Below are 8,653 nucleotides of genomic sequence, written 5' to 3' on the forward strand. Positions count from 1 at the left end.
AACATAATAAGATATTATTTCACCTTTGGCTCAACTTAGTATTCAAAGAGCCTCAGGAAGTCAATTAAATAACTTCATTTGAAGTAGATTTAAAAAATGCTTTGTTGGGAAATAATGCACACAGGAAGGTGAATTTGTGTTTAAAACTCCCAAATATATTATCAAAGTTTTAGTTGCTTAAACTTTGATGATAATTCTTAAAAAATACCAGTGAAAGGAGGGAGGGGCTTTGAATCGTATTTGAAAATGTAGCATCACCAGGAAAGGTGATGAAAGCATATTAAGAATTTTTTTAAAGCCAAATACTAGCAGATGTGGAATATTATACATAGTACAGGTCCAACAATCATTCACATAGAAAAGAACCATGGGAATGAAATGCTAAAAGTAGTTTCCCGAGGCTATTCCTAGTCTACATTTGAGAAGGCTCAGCTCCTTTTTGGCCTAAAAATTTGCACTTGTCTGTCCAACCTGAAGATCTGAAAAATAGGTCATAGATCTTGAATGGGGACTAAGTGGTGAAAGTAAGAGCTGGAAATAAACAGAGGGTAGATAGTACAAGTACTGGCAAATACTACACTGTTTTATCTTAGGCAATTTAGTCTTGAAAATAAGAAAATGTTTCCTTCTGAACCTTTTTATGGAACAATTATGATTATGACCTTCCTAGAGTTTTACCCTAACCCTTCCTTTACATAAACTTTCATGTAACCTGGCCCCATCTTACTTAACAAGCTCAACCACAGACAGTCTCTCTTATGTTCCTGTTACACTGGATATCTTCCAGTCACAAAAACATTATTATTTTTTACAAATTTCTGCCTTTCTCTCTGCCAGAACCTTTTCATTTTGTTTTGTTTTCTTTTGCTTTTATTGTTTTTTAATTCTTTCTTTTACATGTTTGTATGTTTATATCTTTGTATGTTCAAGTTGACCCCATTCTTCATATTTGAAACAATATTTTTTTAGAGAATAGTCATGAACATCAAGTAATTTCTATTTCAGGCTGAAAGAAGTATTTATAAAAAATATCATGATTCTCTTTTTATATCTGCTTACTGGTTTACCATTGGTTTTCCTCAACGGAATAGAAATCAAGCAAGAAAATTTTTGCTTTTAATTAATTCATTCCTAGTACCTAGCTCAATTTCTGAAACATGATAGGTCTCAGCAAAGTATGAATAAATGAATAGAGGAATAAAAAAATCTTATAGTGTAATGATAAGAGGAAAGAATAAGTATATGAATTATGTATATATATGTAGGACAGAGTTAATATCAGGATAGATGAGATTTATTTTTTCTTGATTCTCATAGATTTTATAAGAACTTTTATTCTTTTTTTGTTCTTTGTGTGCGTGCGTGTGTGTCTGTGTGTGTGTGTGTGTGTTTGCCACACCCATTTGATGCTCAGAGGTTTACTCCTGGCTAAGTGCTCAGAAATTGCCCCTGGCTTGGGGGGAACCATATGGGACGCCGGGGGATCGAACCCTGGTCCTTTCCTTGGCTAGCGCTTGCAAGGCAGACACCTTAACTCTAGCACCACCTCTCCGGCCCCGAGAATTTTTATTCTTATATATCATTTGCAAGTCCTTTATTTACCCCCCAAAAACCTAGAGAAAATGAAAGCATGTGTTAGTATATCCCCAAAGCTCTGGAAGTATAAATCTGGAATGTGTTTAAAAAGGACATTATAATAAACGGAAATCTTTAAAATATCACAATGCAAGAGTCATTAGATAGAATATAGAAACTAATAGATATAACATTCATTCACAAATTGGTTATCACAGTAGCCAATTATTCAGTCCATAACCTGGAAATTTTAGTTGTCTTCTATTATTAAATCTTAGACATTTTAAACATTTTCATTCAAATGATTAGTAAAATAGAAGACAAAAATTGGAACAAGCCTTTTTTGAAGAATGAATATATAGTTGGCTTATAAAAAATTACATACTTAAGCTTTTGGATATAGTATAGCATGTTAAAGATTTACATAGGTAAAGGAGAATATGAATGAGAATGAGAGGCAAAATGTGACTGGGAAGGTAAGTGGTGAGAGCGGTGAGATCTCTCAAATACAGAACATCAACTATTACCCTATTGGTCGGATCAGAGATTTCAGTTAAAGCTGAACTGATGCAACACAACAATGACAATGAATGTTGCCCTATTATTGAGGACGGGACAGATTTTTTTCCCAATGTCTATTAAGTGGAACTTGGACTGTAAAACAACAGCAACAAAAGGAGAGTAGACAAGTCAAGCATTTTCCCATACGCACAGGGCTCTCATTCTTCCCTGCCAAGGACTTGGAGTCAGTGTGCATTGAGCAGCAAGCTGAAACCCGCTGAGCTGACAGCTGTTGCTGGCTCTGAGCCCCCTGTGGACCTGAGAAGAATAACGCTCCCTACTTTATTTGGGCTCAAAATAAAGCTGAATCACCACTTTGGAGATACAGAAGTTGTCAGTCCAAGGAAGGCTGAGATCATTGTCTGAAATCTTCTTGGACTAAATAGGATAGAAGCCTTCAGAAGCTATGCTAGTTAAGCACAAATTGTATTATTTCAGTTCACCAAACTGGCATGATTTTCCATGCAGAGGCAGAATCGATATATTTCCCCATATAATGTTAGCTTCACCACTGATTTCAAAAAGTTAGTGGTGACTTTCTAGGGCTTGAAAAGTAATACTACAATAATTTTTTTTCTGAAGAACTCATAGATTATTATATAGGAAGTCCTAATTATGTCTAGTCAGAAAAAGCTGCTGGTTTGCTAGCAGGAATTCTCATATTTCTCATACAATGGTACAATGTTCAAGTACCAGATTTCTTCACCAGTGTCATTGAGAGTTTAATTTTAAAATCCAATAGGGAACTAAAATTTTCTGATAAACTGGAGTTTCATGATTAGATATGCATGTGTGTGTATTTGTGTACGTGTGTGTTTTTGGACCACACTCAGCAATGCTAAGGGGTTATCTTGGTTCTGCATTCAGGAATTAATTCTGGTGGTGCTCAGGTGGCCCTATGGGATGCCAGGACTGAACTTAGACAATTTTAAACTATTATTTGCTATTTTAATTTTATTTTTTGTTCCCCAATTCACAATACAGACCAGGCAAAGAGCCTGTGTTGAGGTGTATATGGGGTGCATTTACTGTAGTTCCTCTAGAGTCTATACAGTCAGTGTAAAGAACACTGCCTGTGGTAAGAATTGGAAGGCCTTATCCTTTCTTTTATATTTTTTATTTTTAATATATATAAATATATATTTATATATAATAGTATATATTTATATAATTATATATAATTAATAATAATATATATAAAATCCTTCACCAGTGCAACATTCCCATGACCAATATCCCAAGTGTCCTTCCTCCCCACCCCACACCAGCCTGTACTCTAGACAGGCTTTCTACTTCCCTCATTCAGTCACATTTTGTTATGATAGTTCTCAGCGTAATTATTTCTGTGACTGCACTAAACGATCCCTGTGGTGAGCTTCATGGTGAGTCAGAAGCTGGACCCTCCAGTCCTCCTCTATTTTGTCTCTGAGAATCATTACACAAATGTTTTTTATTTTTCTCAAAACCCATAGATGAGGGAGACCATTCTGTGTTTATCTCTCTCCCTTTGATTTATTTCACTCAGCATAATAGATTCCATATACATCCATGTATAGGAAAATTTCATGACTTCATCTCTCCTGATGGCTGCATAATATTCCATTGTGTATATGTATATTATATATATATTGTGTATATGTACCACAGTTTAACCATTCATCTATTGAGGGGCATCTAGGCTGTTTCCAGAGTCTGGCTATGAATATAGGTGTGAGAAAAGAATTTTTGTATTGTATTTTTGTGTTCCTAGGATATATCCCTAGGAGTGGTATAGCTGGATCATATGGGAGCTCAACTTCCAGTTTTTGGAGAAATCTCCATATCGCTTTCCACAAAGGTTGGACCAGATGGCATTCCCACCAGCAGTGAATAAGAGTTCCTTTCTCTCTACATCCTCACCAGCACTGCTTGTTCTCATTCTTTCTGATGTGTGCCAATCTCATAGTTGTTTTGATTTGCATCTCCCTGTTGATTAGTGATGTAGAGCATTTTTTCATGTGCCTTTTAGCCATTTGTATTTCTTTTTTTGTCAAAGTGTCTATTCATTTCTTCTCTCCATTTTTTGATGGGGTTAGATGTTTTTTTCTTGTAAAGTTCTGTCAGTGCCTTGTATATTTTGGATATTAACCACTTATCTGATGGGTATTGGGTGAATAGTTTCTCCCACTCAGTGGGTGGCTCTTGTATTCTGGGCACTATTTCCTTTGAGGTGCAGAAGCTTCTCAGCCTAATATAGTAAAAGCAGAAATAAATAAATGGGACTATATTATTTTTTTTTATTTAAAGTATTTCTTTTTTTTTTTTTTTTTTTTTTTTGGTTTTTGGGCCACACCCGGTGATGCTCAGGGGTTACTCCTGGCTTTGCGCTCAGAAGTCGCTCCTGGCTTGGGGGACCATATGGGACGCCGGGGGATCGAACCGTGGTCCGTCCTAGGGTAGCACAGGTAAGGCAGGCACCTTACCTTTAGCGCCACCGCCCGGCCCCTATATTAATTTTTTTTTAAATAAATAATAATTCTATTTTTAAAATTGAAGTGGGTGTGTTTAGGCGACTCCCAATGGTTTTAGGGCTTACTCCTGCCCCTTCGTTCAGGGATCACTCCTGGATATAAACTATTGGTGGTGGAAAGATTGCACTGGTGAAAATGGGTATGCCTTTTTATAACTGAAAACCAATTTCAAACATATTTGTAATCATTCTATTTTTCATAACCGAAACCCAATTTCAAACATGTTTATAATCATGGTGCTTAAATAAAGACATTATTTTAAAAAAGCATACTATCATATATGGTACTGAGAATCCAATTTGGGTCAACTGCAGACAAGGCTAGGACCCTACTGGCTGTACTACTGCTCTGGCATCATTTGTTATTTTTAAGCAGTGAAGAAATTAAGACAACATATGTTTTAGCAGCTATTACAAATGTTAAGAAGAATATAGGAGCATGAATGGGGAAATAGAAAGTAGAAAATGTTGGTGTTTTCAAAGAAAAAAATTAAAATTACATGGAATATGGTGGGTTCCTTGTTTCTTGGCCCACTGAAGGGTTTTGGAGTTAGTAAAAGAGAGGAATCCAGTACCTCTTATGTTGTTTTACTTGGCTATACACATAAAGTTGTTCTCTATTCCAGAGACCAGCAACATCACCTTTCCCTGAAAGCTTATTAGAAACAGAATTTCCAGCTCATCCAGACCTACTAAGAATTGAACTACTAGTGAGATTCAGGTAATTTGTGTGTGCCTTAAAGTTTTGTCCTCCTCCCTCATAAATTGTCTCTGTCTCTAAAGTCTATTTCAAAATAGGGATACATTAGAATGAAGCACACAAGAAGAAAGCAGATAAGAATCAGCACCAAAAAGGGCACGCAGGATCTAAATAAATAAAACATGTATCATGGATAAGAAACTATTTGAGAGGGGCTGAAGTATGTATTTAGGAGAGAGGTCATCTTACTGTGTTAAAATAGTGAAACTCATCACCCACAAACTAAAAATTCAGATTTGATTTCAGTTAGTTATGATAACTGCTTCTCTTCCTATTAACAATTGTACTAATAACAATGATAATAGCAATGACAGAAACAACTATAAGCTGAATTGCGTAGGAAAGCTACTCTGTACTTTATTACTTTTTTAATCTGGATACTTCCAAACAGTGCTCAAAGTTCCCAGAAATATTTGGCCTAGCTGTACAGCCAGATGGTTAGGTCCAAAGGTTTTGCAGCCTACCAGGGCTATCTCTAGAAGTAGTCAGAGGATCTTGAAGCTCTAGGATTGAAGAGGGAACCTCTCATGTCAGGCACATGCCCAACTGATAAACAACATCCTAGACACCTTATTACACATTCTTTATTCTTACACTAAAGTATAATTTATATGTAGATATTAGTTTCATATGTGCAACATGATTTCACTTTTGTATAGATTTTAAAATGAACCCCATATAGTCTTGTTAGTCTAGCATTTACTTTTATATAAAACTTTGCATTTTTTCCAGATGGATTTATATTAAATTAAAAAATTGGGGATATAGAAGGAATTCTATTGATAACAATTTCAATGATCTGGGCAATGGCTTAGTGGCAGAGAACTTGTCTTGCATGGGTGAAATTCTGCATTTGAACTCTGGCACCAGAAATGAAAAGAAAGACCACCAGGGTTAAACTATCAAGAAAAATTTGAGAACCAGAGAAATTGTCTAGATACACATTGCCTGTGACTTAACAGGGTTAAATACTTGGAAACACCATATATATATAGTTCCTCAATCATCACCAGGAGTGACACCTGAGCACAGAGCCAAAGTAAGAAGCTTTGCACACTGCCAAGTACCTCTGAGCCTCTTCCAGAAAAATAAAATGTTTTATTTTCCCAGTCACATGTATTTTGATAGGGAATAATAAATTTTTAAGAATATAAGATTAAGAGCAATAGCAAGTCACTGCACAATAATTTTATAATTTTAGCATGCATATGTATAAAAAGAAATTTTGTTGGACCTGTTTTGATAAAGTAAATTTAGGTATCTTGGAATATAGAAAAGCCATATATCCAGGATTACTATATCATTACAAATCTTGATAGGAAGAAAATTCCAGAGATAATTTTGAGCTACACTCTTCTTCAAAGTACCATGCAACCAAGGTTATAGGCTGTTTATTATTATATCCTAGATCAGTTCCATATACCCCCCCCAAGTATAGGTAGGGAAACAGGAGAGGGAAGCCACAATATTACATGAATCCTTAATACATTGCCAAAAATAGACAAGGCTCAATTGTGCTCAGTGGCTCCTGAGGTTACAGAACATCGTTCTTTTCAAAGGTCCAGCTGGCAGTAACTTTCCCCAACTCTCATCTACTCCCTTGTGCTTTTCTATTCATGCACATGACAAGCCGAGTTACTGGATTACTCTGTCCAATTCTGCAATTATTGTTTTCAGGAAAATGCACATGACAATATTAGATCAACAATTGAATAATTCAAAGCAGTCACTTAATATTAATATCATGTGTGCATAAATTACAGAGGGAACAGAGAGAAGCAGTAGGAATGTTACAGAACTTGAAATTTTGACCTAAGAGAAAAGAATGTAAAAGGTGATTTCTTCAGCATAGGGAGTGGGAGGCTGAGGGAGAGACTAGAAGCCTGAAAACAGATAAGACAAGATTTTCAGACAGATTCTAGGACTTGGTCAACAAGACTACAGAAAAACAAGGTGACTAAGAGTTCTAATAAGGGTAGCTAAGGCTAAACCTTAGAAGGTTCAGAGTTCTCACAACCGAAAACTTAGGTTTCTAGATTTTTGTAGTCTTGGATTTAGTATTGAGTTAGGTTAGATTAGCACTTACCAGAAGTCTTCAAATGGCAGGAATCTGAGGATCCTGATTTTGTAATGCTTTAGAGAGGATTTCAGTGTTCTTATAGTAGATGTTTGAAGTACATCTTAACTTCTGTTAAGTGTTGGCTCTGTCATTTGTGTGTGTGTGTGTGTGTGTGTGTGTGTGTGTGTGTGTGTGTGTTATATTCCTGATTAGTACCTGATTGGTACTTTTAAAGGAGCATCTCAGGTCCATTAGTTTGAGTTTAAATTCTATGTTTGAATATTCGCACTCACACTTATAAAAAAAAAATGAACATATATGTCCCTAGTATGGGTTCAAAGACACACAGAGTTCACATTGATTGACATGTAAATCAGCAAATGACTCAGTAAATCAGCATTTTCTGTATTATTCATCCTAACCTATGAATTTCCCTACCTAGGCCCTGTGAAAAATTCAAAGAGAAATTAAATAATGACTCTGGACTTTAAAAGCTTTTAATTAGTCAGTATGGCAAATAAGACCTGTATTCAAACAGACATAACAAAAAATGCAAATCGGTCTTGATAAAATTATAGGTCAAATATTATAGATGCTTTTAAAAGAAAAATGAATTCAAAAAAGAGAGGAAACATTGAATATAGGGATTACAGAAAATATGTTACTTAAACTGAAATTAGAAATATAAAGTTTGACAATCTGGAAGTATTATTGGTATGCAGTATTTAAAGAATGGGGTTGGAGGCAGGGGTCCTAGTATAGGTGTTAGGGGTACATGCAAAACATTGCAGGGTTTAATCCTGGAGTTCCCCTGGCCACAAATACCTTTAGTTTCAGTACTTCCAGATTGACTGCAGTGGCCCAAATGCTATAAACTCAATTAGCACCACATCTTTATGTCCGCACATTGAGGCATCTGCCCTACTGGCAAAAAATTCCGTGGCTTCCTGACCACTGCTTTGGGATCTCCCCTTTACTCCCTCCCTAGAAATGAATGAAAAGGTGGTGCCAACTTAGCTAAAAAAAGAAGCTATTTTGCAAGGTCTTTAGATCCTAAGAATCCTATGGAGATGTGTTTGAACAAATATGCATCTTTGGACTGGGAAAATATTGCAAAGAGTTGACATGCCTTCAGTTCCTGGCATTGCGTAGCCTCTGAGCTTGGTGGATTAGCCCTGATGGCCCTTAG

At 35.9% G+C, this 8,653-nt stretch overlaps 1 non-coding gene across 1 annotated transcript; it reads right to left on the reverse strand.

Annotated features, from left to right (window-relative positions):
• Positions 1-3,095: 3,095 nt before the first annotated feature.
• LOC126010188 (small nucleolar RNA SNORA51) lies at positions 3,096-3,231 on the reverse strand. Its single transcript, XR_007496315.1, has one exon. It is a non-coding gene; the product is annotated as a small nucleolar RNA SNORA51 (small nucleolar RNA).
• Between the last annotated feature and the right edge of the window lie 5,422 nt (positions 3,232-8,653).

The sequence above is a fragment of the Suncus etruscus genome, chromosome 5, assembly GCF_024139225.1.
Source record: "Suncus etruscus isolate mSunEtr1 chromosome 5, mSunEtr1.pri.cur, whole genome shotgun sequence".
Taxonomy (NCBI): Eukaryota; Metazoa; Chordata; class Mammalia; order Eulipotyphla; family Soricidae; genus Suncus; species Suncus etruscus.